Source organism: Elephantulus edwardii, unplaced genomic scaffold (assembly GCF_000299155.1).
Source record: "Elephantulus edwardii isolate Elephantulus edwardi_28Jun2011 unplaced genomic scaffold, EleEdw1.0 scaffold00030, whole genome shotgun sequence".
Lineage (NCBI taxonomy): Eukaryota > Metazoa > Chordata > Mammalia > Macroscelidea > Macroscelididae > Elephantulus > Elephantulus edwardii.
The window spans coordinates 2933213-2947871 of NW_006399780.1; the positions used below are offsets into that span (position 1 = coordinate 2933213).

A 14659-nucleotide genomic window follows, 5' to 3' on the forward strand; every position below is an offset into this window, starting at 1 on the left:
GGTCCTTGCCAACTGAATTTCCCAATGCAATTCATCTCTTGATTTCCTGGCTGCTGGTACCAAGAGTGTTGATTGTGGAGTCGACCAAACTAAATTTCAATCTCTTCACTATCCATCATGATGCTGCCAATTGGCCCAGTGGTGAGAATCTTTATGAGGCTTTGTGAATTTGTACTTATTTTGTACTTATTTGATGGTCTATAATCTGTTCTGCCTGTTAAAGAGCAATGGGGAGCCTTTTCCTTTAGCTGATGTCCACTGACTTGAAGGAAATTTACAGTCAAGACGTTTCTTCAGAGCAGATATCTTGAGAAAGCCATGGAGATTGCTGGAATTGTGGCCTGGTGCCTGTGGAAAGAGTCCCGCCTCCTCAAGACAGCAGCCTCCACAGCCCAGGTAAAAACCTGAGCAGAAACAGAGCACCTTTGCAGATAAGCTTTCCTTCTGCTGTGCAAAGATGCAGTTGCTCCTCTATGGCCATTAGGTAGAAATGAAGGTGTGGATTTCCCACCCCACCTCCCATTCAATAAAAAGAACATTTTTTTCTGAATTTAAAAAAAAAAGAAGCACAATATCAGGATCCATCAAATTTTACCATGCAACCTGTTTTCCTTACCTTGCTCCTTCTTTGTCCGCAGGTTTTTTCTATACTCACAGAACAGCGAAATCACCCCTTTTCTAAACAACCAGATTCATCCTGGACAGGGTTAAACTGAGTGGATCCTTGGAGGCAAGGATTCTGAGGCTCCGTCTAACATACTTTGGACATGTTATGAGGAGAGACCAATCCTTGGAGAAAGACATCATGCTTGGGAGGGTGGAGGGACAGCGCAGGAGGGGAAGGCCATCTATGAGGTGGATTGATTCAGTGACTGGGATAATCGGGATGGGAGTGTCAGAGACAGTGAGATTGGCACAGGACAGAGCAGAGTTTAGGGCTGTTGTACATAGGGTTGCTATGAGTCGCAAGTGACTTGATGGCACATAACAACAACAACATGCCATCTTTGATAGCATTGTAGGAAAATGTGTGTGCGAATCAAACACAGGATCCAAACTGAAGGAGGGTTTGTGGAGTAAACAAAAGGCAGCCAGTCTGGCTCAGGGAGAAGTCCGAGACTGAAGAAAGCACTGAGCAATGTTAGGCAGCAATGCTATTCTCAGCACTAAAGCTCAGAGGAAGATTTGTCACAAAGTTAATGAAGCTTAAGTGCTCATGTATACATCCTCATCCAGGGTTCTGGGAAGGACCTGAGCAATGTTTTCAGTGGTCACATGTATTTGTATAACTTGCAGAGGTATTTAACCACCATCAGTTAAGACTGTGTCCCTGCTCACTGCATCCTCCCATCCACTTCATTGCCTGTTTATGATAGGTGGTAGTGGAGTAGCCACTAGCAGCTTTTAAAAAAGAGTCTTAAAAGGCTGACTTATATAATGACCCAACATTTGAATTACTGAAATATTTTTATGAGGGCTACAATTAGTTTTGCGTAAAGGACATTGATAATACACCAGGGAATCAACTCATCAACTGGTGTCACACATTCAAAGGATATTTACAATTCTTCAGATTGCTGTCATTGTCATGTGCTGTCCAGTCAACTGTGACTCATAATGACCCATAAACAATGGATCTGAAGCTTGCCCTATCTTGTGCCTTTCTCCTCATCTTCAAAATACTTGAGCCCATTGTTACAGTTGCTGTGTTAATTTATCTTGTTGAGGGTCTCACAGTACAAGAAAATTAGGAGTAACCAAACACTTAATAGAAGTTCTCCCCAAATTTTCTAACATTTAGAAGTTTATATGAAAACATTAAAATGTGGTTGAAAGAATGCCTCCTAAATTATTAATAGTTAAAAACAAACTTTGATCTACCTGAAAATATTTTATTATATGTTTATCCTTCCTGGAGAAAATGTTATACAGTTGTAATGTGAATAAGAGATCAAAGATAATTTATTTAGAAAAATGAAGAGAAAAGGTATTATATGGAAATGTCAGGCAGTTAACTGTGTGCATGCGCACATGCACATGCAGGGAAGACCTTCAATAAGATGAGTTGACATACGATTGTAACAATAGATTTGAGTATATCAGAGATCATGATGCTGACATAGTTTCAGATCTGTTGTTCATAGCATCGCTATGAGTCATAGTAAACTCCATGACACCTAACAACAATCGGTCAAGGTATTTAGCATGGAAAGTTGATGCAATGGGTAAGTCCTTGGATACTAACTAAACAGTTGGCAGTTCAAAATCATTAGTGCCAGGTGCTCCATTAGAGAAAAACGCGTCTACCTCCTGTAAAGATTGAGAGTTGGAAACTCTGCTCTGTCCTACAAAGTTGACATGAATTGACTCATCAAAAGGTCTAGGGGGGTTTATTGAGTCTACTATGTCTTACAGGGTTGAAAATTAATCAACAACAGGTTTAAGGCTTTTATTTATATTTTTGGTAATGCATCTCTCAGTATTTTATAATTGGTCATTAATTGTGATTCCTTCCTTTTATCCACTCTACATAATGTCATTCATATACCTAACTTGATCTTCAAACTTTGTGTTTTCTTAAAGAATGCCTTCAAATCATATCTGTTTTGACTTTGCACATTTGGATCTGCCTTGCAATGCTTGGTGTGTCACACAAAAATGAATATTTTTATATGACTTCAAAATAGTTACTCTTGTTGGTGAAAAGAAATTTTACCTGTGCTTATATTAATTTAATACATTATTCTGTTTGAAAAGTGATGAGTACCATTTTTGTTGGTAACTCATGTTATTTTGATGAAAACAAATGAAATCCCTATGTATCTAGTTCAAAATAACAGACATAGGACATCCAGTGCTCTTCTCCAACACCACAGTTCAAAGGCATCAGTCCTTATTCATTGTCCAGCTCTCAGATGCATAGCAAGTGACTGGAAAAATCATGGCCTGAATCAGATGCATGGTAGTCCTCAAAATGACATCATCAATCCTCCATAATTTGGAGGGGTCCCTAACTGAGACTTTCCCAATGCAATATGTCTAATTATTTCTTGACTGCTGGTACCGAGGGTATTAATTGATACAAGTGAGATGAAGCTATTGATGGCTTCAATCTTTTCTCCATCCATCATGATGTTGCCTATCGGTGCAGTGGTAAGAATCTTTGTTTTCTTGACATTGAGATGCAATCCATAATGAAGGCTGCATTCCTTAATCTTCTGCAACAAGTGCTTCATGTCCTTACTTTCAGCAAGCAAGTGTCATCTGTATAACACAAGTTATTGATGAGTCTCTCTCTGATCCTGATGCCACATTCCTCTTCAAAGAGTTCAGCTTCTCAAATAATTTGCTCAGTATACAAATTGAATAGATAAACCATGCAGTGTTCCCCTGCTCTGTTCACACAACAGCCTCCTGGTCTAGCTAAAGGTTTCATATGAGCATAATTAAGTGCTCCTGGATTCCCATGTTTCTCAGTGTCAACCACCACTTGTTATGATCCACACAGTCAAAAAATGTCTTTGCAAAGTCAATAAAGCACAAACAGACCTTCTTCTTGTAGTCTTCACTTTCAGTCAGGATCCATCTGACATCAACAAAGATAACCCTGGTACAATGGCCTCTTCTAAATCCTACTTGAACTTCTAGTAGTTCTGTATTTATGTAGTGTTTTAGCAAGATCTTCAGGAGTATTTTGTTTGCATGTGACGTTAATGATGATGGCTCAATAATTTTTAAATTCTGGTGGATCACCTCTCTTGGGAATAGAAACAAATATGAATCTCTTCCAATCTGTTGGCCAGGCAGCTGTCTTCCAAATTTCTTGGTGTAGATTGGTGAGCACATCCAAGACTGCATTTGTTAATTGAAATAAGTCAATTGGTATCCCATGAATTCCTGGGACCTTATTTTTTGCCAGTGCCTTCAATGTAGCTTCCACTTTCTCCTTCATAACAATTTGCTCCGGCTCATATGGCATTTCCTGAAAATTTTCAGTGTTAATCAAATTTTTTTTTGGCAAATTGATTCTGTGTATTCCCTCCATCTTCTTTTGATGCTTTTTGGGTCATTCAATATATTGCTCCTAGTGTCTTTCATTATGTGACAAAAAGCTGAAAGGCATCATAGTAAACAGTAAAAAAGTCTTAAGATTTCAGCTTCATGAAAGGAAAATTAATTTTCTGAAAAAAGTTTATTATATATTTATAATTAACTCATTGTCATCAAGTTGGAGCCAACTCATTGCTAATTCTCCAGAGGGTTTTCAGTAGCTATAAATCACATGGGAAGAGTTTTATTTTATCATACACTTTTCGAAAATTCTTTTACAACAGCAATTATGGATTCATTCTTAGATCAAATATTCATTCATACATATACTTTTTTGTGCATAGTCTTCTCTAATAAATTGTCTATCAGACACAATGTACAATTTTCTATCAAATCATAGACTATTATCTTCATATTATCTTTACTTCTTGGTCCAAAGGAATGTTGTTGAATTACTTTTTTCAAAAGCATTGAAGGATTTTCCAAATGGCTTGTCTTTCTTAGTCCTAAGTTCAAATCATTGTCCTTTACTATACCTTGTGTCAATGTACACATCGGTGTTGGTTTGTTTTGGGGTTTTTTTTTTCATTGTTAGTTGTTTACTGGGCCCCCACTTCCCTGGTTCATCAAGTGGTCACTGGTTTTGTGACTAATACTTCATTGACTTAAAAAAAAAATAAAGTTTTAAAATTTTTTCTCACCAATTTATTTTGTGTTTTCAGGATATCTACCTAAAAATATATATAATAAAATTGATTATAAAAACTATAAACTAGGAGTTTGGCTGGATTAAATTTAAAGAGATAGAAGGTAATCGGGGGTCCTAGAACACGGTTCGGAACACCTTCCCCCTAGTTCCTGGGACTACTTCAGTCTCCAGAGCTGGGAAGATGGTTTGTGGAGGCTTTGCCTGCTCCAAGAATGTGCTGTGAGCCCTCAACGTAGTCTACATGACAGATCTCATCAATGCTTCTTGGTGGGTCATGAGCAACACAACCCGGGATGAACTGGAAAGAAGTCTTGATTGTTGTGGCTTGTTCAACCTCACACACCAGTATCAAGATTATGCTTCATGTCATGCACCCTGTAAGAACTGAACCCCCACATGCCAGCTGTGTGGAGAAAAGTTTCTTAACCACTCAGATGAAGCCCTAAAGATCCTGGGGGGTGTAGGACTCTTCTTCAGCTTTACAGAGATCCTTGGTATTTATTTGGTTAGCAATGAGATTTTGAAATCAGAAGGATCCTCGAGCCAACCCCAGTGCCTTTCTATGAGACTTTTAAGTGTTTTGATTTCTGTCCTTTCTCAAGTTTTTTATTACTCCCTTAGGGAAAACTTAGGGTCTGTAGCTTTTATTGAAAAAAGGGAAAAGATCCTTTGCAACATTCCCTAAAAGAGCTGGTTGAACAGCTAAGCTTCAAGCCTTGGCATGCTTTGGTGAAAGCAAGATTGTAAGAAAAAAACCTACTTCACCCAGAAGGGATTTGGGAAACTCGTAGGAGTGCACTGTATGGGGCTGGAGTCATCCCCGCCTTTCCCCCCCATTCCTATTCACGTGATGGACCACTTCAGCATATCCTGACCTGACTCCAAAGGTAAATCAAGGACTATGATAAAGAAAACCAAGAATTCTTATTATCAGCAGGACTTGGTCTGAGGTAGTTCTGAGGAAATGAAAATAAAAAAGTAATTTTATCCTGTAAAAAAAAAAATATATATATATATATAAACTAATGGTCAGTGCAATAATTTACCACTAATAGTACACATATCATCATGGTCACGTGTTATGGACAAGTTTCAGTGGAACTTCAAGACTAAGATAGACTTTGTTGTTAGATGTTGTCCTCATGAGTATGATTCATAGTATCCCTAGGAAAACAGATCTGAACCCTGCCTTATCCTGCGTTATCCTCACAATATCTGATTCATTGCTGCAGTCAATAGATCTGAGGATCTTCTGTTCTTTTGCCATTCCTTCACCTTCCCAAGCATCATGTCCCTCTCCAGTGCATTCCCTTTTTCTAGCAGCATTCCAAAGTATGTAAGATAAAGTTTTACCATCTTTGCCTGTAAGGAGCACGCTTTCTGGCTGCACTTTCTTCAAGATACATCTGTTGGTTCTTTTTGGCAACCCATGGGATATTCAGTAATGGATATTCTCCAATACCACAGTTCAAAGGCCATCAATTCTTCTATTATCCTTATTCACTGTCCAGCTCTTAGATACATAGCAAGTGCTTGAAAGAGGACTGCCTAAATCAAGTATGTTTTAGTCCTCGAATTTACATAATTTTTTCTTCAATAATTTGGAGAAATCCCTGACTGCAGACTTTTCCAATGCAATGCATTTCTTGATCCCCAAACTGTTAGTACTAAGGACGTTGATTGTGAATCCAAGTAAGATGAAGTTGTTGACAGTTTTAATATTTTCTCCATCAAGCATGATGTTGCCTATCTCTCCAGTGGTGATAATTTTTGTTTTCTTGACACTGAGATGCAACCCATATTGAGGACTGTATTGTTCAATCTTTTGCAGCAAGCACTTTAAGTCCTCCTCACTTTTAGCAAGCAAGGTTGTATCATCAGCATAAAGTAGATTATTGATGATTCTTCCTCTGATCCTGATGCCACATTCTTCTCCCCCCATATATATGTTTTATTTTTTTTTAATTTAAAGTAAAAGTTTTGTTTTATACTGGTTTACTTAGAAAGTTTGTATATTCCCCCCCACCCCGAGAGGATCTTCTCCATTTCCTTTACCCACCTCTCCCTCTATCCATCAAATTGTGTAACCCTATGACTAACCATCCTCCCCTACCCATCCTCACCCCTTTGCTCCTACTCTTCTCCCCTTGGATCCTCATACATGTTCTACAATAATGGTCTTATACTGTATTTGTCCTTATGGGACTGAGTTCACTTAGCATAATGCTCCAGTACCTCCAAAGTTAGATAGTGATTTACAAAATCATTTCTCCTGCATGCTTTGGAGTATTCCATCAGGTGAATGTACCATAATTTCTCAATCTATTTGATTGTAGTTGGACATCTTTGCTGTTTCCATGTTCTTGCAATGGTGAATAATGCTGCTATGAACATTGGTGTACAAGTCACCATTTGTGCCTCAGTTCTCATTTTCTTGGGCTATATGCTAAGCAGTGAAATAGTGGAGTCATATAGAATTTCTATGCTCAGCTCTTTGAGGAAGTGCCAAACTGCCTTCTAGAGTGGTTATACCATTTTACAATGCCACCAACAAAGTAGAAGAGTTCTTATCTGAAAAAAAAAGAGTTCCTATCTCACCAGCCACTATCCCTCTGACATTTATTACTTGCTGTACTGTTAAACTTTGTCACTACTACTAAAGTGAGATGATATCACACTGTGGTTTGATTTGCATCTCTCTTATTGCCCATGATTTTGAGCATTTCTTCATGTGTCTGTTCACCATCTGAATATCTTCCTCTGTGAAAAGTCTTCCCACGTCTTTTGCTTATTTTGTAATTGTGTTATCAGTCTCTTTCTTGTGGAGGCTCTGTAGGATTCTGTAAATCTTGGATATGAGACCCTTGTCTGAAAAGGTATTGCCAAATGTATTTTTTTCCCCAATCAGTAGATTTTTTTTTCACTCTGTTGAAAAAAGTTTTTGATGCACACAGGGATTTAATTTTTAGACGATCTCATTCATCAATTTTATCCTCTCTAGATTGAGCATTTCTAACTGTATTTGGCAGTCTCTTTATACCACAGACTAGGCTGTCTAAGGTTGATCCCAGTTTGTCTCTGATGAACTTTACAGGTTGGGGCTTTACTCTCAGGTCTCTGATCCACCTTGAGTTGATTTTTGTATATGGTGTGAGATGTGGATCCTGTCTCAGCTCTCTGCAGGTAACAGTCCAGCTTTGTGAACACCATTTGTTGAAGATTTTGTCACATTCTTCTTTACAGAGTCCAGAGTCTTGAATAATTTGCTCAGCATATAGACTTAATAGGTATGGAGAAAGGATAAAACTCTGAATAACTTATTTCTAAAAAAACAAGTAAGCAAATCCAAACCCAAAGAGAATTGACCAACAAAAATGTCATGAATAATAGCAGACGATTGTATGATGTAGCTATAGAAGATAAGTGATTAAGTTTGGAAGTTATTCAATAAGACTGAGGAATAGCTACCTCCTAAAAATGAAGTCAATGATACAGATCGAGGAAAGTTTTCAGAATCTATATTTGCTTATTTGACACAACTCAAAATGAGAAGGACCAGTTCTAAACACTCATTTATAATCAGAATGTGGAAAAGTACAACGTGTAAGAATTTGGAAGTTGCTTTTTTTAAAATAAAATGCTTGAAGTTAGGTATCCTACTATCAATGAGCTGAAGTAGACAGGCATTGACCATTTCCCATTGGACAGTCCTATAGTACACTATGCTGGGAATGACACATTAAACAGGAATGTTGTATCATCATCAAAATAAATTTTTCCTGAAGTTCAGTGCTGTCAGTGACAGAATAATCAATATTTACTAGAAAGGTTAGTTTGTTTTATTATTCAAATTTACAGATTAACAATCAATGCCCAAATGGAAAAAACTAAAGAGTTTTGCCAACCTCTGCAATAAAATTATCAAATATGCCCTCAAGATGCATTTATAAGTACTGGTTAATAGTTTGAAGATTAAAAACAAAGAAGAATCAGTAGTTAAAAATATAAACTGTTGTTATTGTTCTGTACTTTCAAGTCAGTTGTGACTCATAGTGACCCTATGTACAACAGCTCTTAATCCTGCTCTATCCTGAGCCAAACTTATCATCTCTGACACACCTTCCCCTATCAACTCAGTCACTGAGTTAATCCTTCTCATCAAGGGTCTTTCCTCTCATGACTGTCCCTTCACCCTCCCAAGTAGGATTTCCCACTCCAAGGACTGATTCCTCCTTGCAACATGCCCATAGTATGTCAGGCAAAGTTTCAGAATGCTTGCCTCCAAGGAGCAGCCTGGTTTCACCTTCTTCAGGAAAACCTGTTTGTTCCCTTAGCAGTCCTCAGTTTATTCAATACTCTTCTCCAGCACCACAGCTCAAAGTCATCAATTCTCTTTCTGTCATCCCTAGTCATTGTCCAACTTTCTAATGCATAACAAGCAATTGTGAAGACCATGAGCTGGATCAGGCACACTTAGCCTCCAGTCTGATGTCATTGTTCTTCAATACTCTGGAGAGATCCTGACAGCCAACAACCTGAGACTGAGGAGGACTTGAAGAGTGTGCTGCAGGAGGTCAAGGACTGCAGGCCTAAAATATAGATTGACGTTTACCCTCAAGAAAACAAAGATTCTTACCACTGGTCTGATTGGCAGGATCATGATAGGCAGTGCAGAGATTGAGATTGTTAACAGCTTCAGTTTGCTTGGCTCCACAATCAACACTCTTGGTACGAACAGCTAGGAAAATAGACTTGGGGATAAAAATTATTTATGAGATTGTATGATAGGTAGAATTTTTCAGGACAAACACCTAATTAATTGTAAATACATTTTGAAACCACCTACGTGCAACTATACTGGTGGATCACACCAGATGGCATGCATAATTACCAAATCTGTGGAAAGAGAAGGTGGATATACTTAATGTAATCTATTAGAACAAGGTCATGGGCCAATTATGGAACAGATTGTCAAGTTGAAGTTGAAGACAATTAAAACAAGTCCATGAAAGACAAAATACAGCCTTGAATACATTCCACATGAATTTAGAGATCACCTGAACAATATTAAATATTGAACATCAGTGACTCAAGACCAGAAAAGTTGTGGGATGGCATTGAGAGCCTCATACATAGGGAGAAAAAACCAACAACAACAGAAAACCCAAAATCAAACACTAAAAGTTCATTAAAAAGATAAGAAATAAAGAAAATGCCAAGATACATTTCAGAAGATATTCAGAAATGTGTTCAAGAACACACAGTAGCTAAAGTCAATGGGAAAAAATGATGACAGAAAAGATTATATGAAAAGATGACTGTAGAAGACAAAATATTGTAATTAAATGTGCAAAAACCTGGACTTACTTTCTTTCAAGACTAAAAAAACAAACAAACAAGAAATAAACCTGGAGGTAGAAAATCAAAGGGAAGAAGAACATACTCAGCATTTTGCAAGTTTAAAAGACTAAAGGGGAAAAAAAATCAGACCTCTAGTTACAGTCTGGAAGGACTCTGTTGGCAAATATTGCATGAGAAAGGCAACATCAAAGGAAGAAAGACTGAATACATACTTACTATAGAGAAACTACCTGGGCAATGTTCATTCATTTCAGGAGTTACCAAGCAATCGATAATGTTAGTACAAAAGAAAAGAATTCAAACTGTGCTAAAGGCATGGGCAAAACCCCAAGCTTCAATAATTTAAGAAATTCAAGTTTAGGTGTTTCAACAAATGGAAATCAATTTTTAAAAGAAACCCACTTTAAGGACAAGGGGAAAAGTATATAAACCTTAGTCATCTATGCCAAGAAATTTGGAGGATATCAGCTACCTGGCCAAGCAGCTAGAATAAATTTATATTTATGTCCATCTTAAAAAAATGATGACTCAACAAAATGTAGAAAATCAAACAATAATGATGAATGTCATATGAAGTAAAATTTTGCTGATTTAAAAATAGCTAGAGTAGCACATTGACAGAGAACTGCCAGAAACTTCAGGTAGATTCAAAAGAGAACTTAAAATGACAGATATCTCTGGTGATATCAGATGGATCTTGCCTAAAAGCAGTGACTATCCATGAGATGTTCACCTATGTTTTATTGACTATGTAGAGGCATTTGACTATGTGGATCATAACACAAAGTTAACATTTTAAGAACAAGAATTCAAGAACAATTAATTGTGCACATGCAGAACCAATACTTAGACCAAGAGGCAGTCATTCAAACACAACAAGGAAATTTATTGTAGTTTAAAACCAGGAAATGTATATATCAAGGCTTCATCTTTATTCAACTTGTGTGCTGAACAAATAGAGAAAATGGACTATTTAGAATACAAAGCCAACATTGGATGGAGATTTATGAACAACTTTTGACATGCAGATCACACAACTTGGTTTTCTGAAAGAGAAAAAGACTTTAAACACTGATGAAGATTAAAGATTGGAGCCTTCCATGAATATATGAATTGTACTTCAGGATTAAGAAAACAAAAATACGGCAGGATTGTATACCAATGAAAGAATTTTCCTTTTACTTTTCAGAGAGGAGTGAATTGGGTGTGGGGGGAGGGCTGGGCAGGGAGAAAAATGCAACAATGAATGAACGGAAAGCCAAAATCTCTGTAAATGTTCATTAAAATTAATAAAATAAAATTTTAAAAAACAAATCATGGTAACTGACCGAGAATGCCAAATGTTGTTTAAAACACGGAAAGATGTCTGTGGAACACAGGGAAGTGATAAATATAAGCGCCAGTGCAATCTGTACGGGTGGTCACAGGGTCAAGTCTATAGCACACTGCCTAAGAAAGAGCTTATGCTCTAACGTGTACTTCTCTAAGGTCAGAGAGAATATGCCTGTTCCCATCCAAGGAGAAGGAAGGATTTATTGTCTTACTTTGATTGCTTTCGTACTTTCTGTATTTTGTTTGCAGTGAGCAACGTTCATTTGCTATTAAAGTACATTTTAAAAAGTTTAAAAAAATTGAGATCATATGTTGTTTTATTTTACTTTGAGTGCCCCAGAGTGGTGAGAGGATTACTTTATTTACGCATACATAGTAAATATATTTTTAAAAATTCCTTTTGAAATTCTGTCAAAACCCAGTCTTCCTAGCTTCAATCATCAGAGTTGTTGCTGTTGTACAGACAATTGGAAAAGGTTTTTATTTCTTTTATTTTTCCATTGCTAAACAAAACTTCAAAAGTCTTAAGTACAACTTGATGAAATAAATGCTAATGTCTACAAACACACACACAAAAGAAAACAAAAATATTCACAACTGGTTCAAAAAGCAGCTTTATGATAAATGTAGAAATTCTGATGTTGTAAAGAAATTAATATTATTTGGATCCCCAACTAACACTCATTGAAATAGCTGAAGAAATCAAATAACTTAGTGTATTGGTCAAATATGCTGCAAGAGATTTAGTTCTCTTTGTTAACAAAGATGACACTTGGTGGACTAAAGTGTGAATTACCCAATCTCCTTATATGCTTGTGAAAGCTGAAAAGTGACTAAGGAAGACTGAAGAAATTCATGCATCTGAACTAAAATGTTGATGAAGAATACTAAGCACATTATTTACCATGGACTATCAGAATAGTAAAAAAATCTGGCTTGGGAAAAAATATGGTGAAGATACTCCTTAAAACAAATGTTGCAATAAAAGGAAAAATGAGACCGAATTATTAATAAAAATTGAAAGTTTCACATTAAGTAAAAGATAGAGAAAATGGAAACAATCTAAATGCAATTCTGACAACAAAAGAAAACAAATAGTGACTAGAAGTGGCAAGAATTCATCTCACATATTTTTAGATATGTTATCAGAAGGAGATAAGTTATTAGGTATTCTCCAGGAGAACATTATGCTTAGCAAAGTGGAGAGTCAGTGAAAAAAAAATCTTCAGGGGTTTGATACAGTGGATAGAATAATGTGCTCACACGTATGCATTATTATGAGGATGGTGCAGGATAGGCAATGCTTAGTTCTGTCCTGCAACGGGTCACTATGAGTTGGAACTGACTCCACAATACCTAACACCCATAATAGTATTCAAAAAGGATGGATGTTGAAGTGGATACTACTTTAAAAGTTTGGAAAATCCAGTTGCAAGTATTTTCATGTACAATATTATTCGTCTATACAATCTTGTAATTTGAAGTTTATAATTGATGCTCAGATAATAAGACAAAGACATATATATAAAATTGACTGAGAGAATCTACCCAATTTAAAATCAAGATTCTGCTGTATTCAGATGGCGTATCTTCCAGGATTCTATCAGAGAAACAGAGTGAGTGTAAGACTGTGTGTGTGTGTGTGTGTGTGTGTGTGTGTGTGTTATCTGGTGGCCTAGTGGGTAAAGACCTGCACTGTTAACCCAAAGGTGGGCACTTTGAGTTCTATTCCAATAGGCACTTCGGGTGAGAAAGATGGCCAATCTCCTTCCATGTGATTTACAGCCACTAAAAGCTCATTAGATGCTCATTTGTAAGTTGTTTCTGACTTTATGGCAATGAAAAACTATATATCTCACCTGAACTTAAAAATCATCTCAAGAATAGGTTTCAGACATTGAACACTAGCAATCAAAGACCAGAGTTGTGGGATAACAACAAGGATAGCATACAAAAAAAAAAAAAAAAAAAAGCAAAGATGGGAGGAAATGGGTGTCAGAAGAGACTCTGGAACTTCTATTAGAATTAAAAAAAAACATAAAACAAGGAGAAAGAATGCTGAGGTGAGAGAGCTGAATAGATTTCAAAGAGCCGTTCCAGAAGACAAAGCAAAAAATTATGATCATAAAATGTGTAAAGATCTGGAGTTAGAAAATCAGAAGAGACGAGCACACTAAGCATTTCTCAAGCTTAAAGAACTGAAGAATAAATTCAAAGCTCAAGTTGCCATACTGAAATCTTCTACAGGCAAAATTATGAATGATGCAAGAAGCAGCAAAAGAAGATGGAAGGAATACAGAGTCACTGTACTAAAAAGAATTGATTTACATGGAATGATTTCATGATCAAGAACCAAGAATACTGAAGGAAGAAGTCAAAGCAGTACTGAAGGCACTGGCAGAAAATATGGTCCAGGAGGTGATAGAAAACTAGTTGAGGTGTTTCAGGAAAGAGATCAGTCCTTGACCTGCTCACTAGTCTCAGTCAACAAATATGGAAGACAGTTACCTGGCTAATTGACTGGAAGAAATTCTTATTTGTTCCCATTCCCAAGAAAGGTGGTCCAACAGAATGTGAAAATTATTGAGTAGCATGATTGATTTGACATGCAAATAAAGGTAGCTTATGGACTTCCCAAAAGAACAAACAAGTCTATCTTGGAGGAAGAACAACCAGGGTGGTCCATAGAGGGAAAGATGGTGAGGTTTGTTCTCATGGTTTGTTCCTTAGCTCTTGTTCTTGTTGTTCAGACAACAGCTTCTTGGTTTAGATAACTCTATAGGATAAAATGAAACATAAAGTGTTCTAGGCTGTAAGCTTTGTTAGAAGAGCCCTGGTGTTCTAATGGTAATGTATTAGGATACTAATCAAAAGGCTTTCCATTTACATTGACTAGCTCTCTGCAGCCAAAAGATAGTCTCAGCATTTAGGTGGTCACCATGAGTCAGTCAGAATCAACTCAACTGTACTGTGTTTTTGATTGTTGTTGGGGCAGATTGCTAGGTCATTCTTTCTAGGGTTGACTGGGAGGGTTCTAACAATTTCTGGTTAGTTGTTGTTGTTGTGTGCCATCAAGTCACCTGCAATTCACAACAACTCTATGTGCAATAGCTCTGAACCCTCCCTTATCCTTAGCCAGTCTCACTGGGACAAGGCTGAAACATTAAGAAGAATGTGTGTGTGTGTGTGTGTGTGTGTGTGTGTGTG

The 14659-nt window shown here is 37.0% G+C and overlaps 1 pseudogene; it reads left to right on the forward strand.

Moving 5' to 3' along the window:
- Positions 1-5000: 5000 nt before the first annotated feature.
- On the forward strand, positions 5001-5325 carry LOC102860458 (annotated as a pseudogene).
- The last annotated feature ends 9334 nt before the right edge of the window (positions 5326-14659 follow it).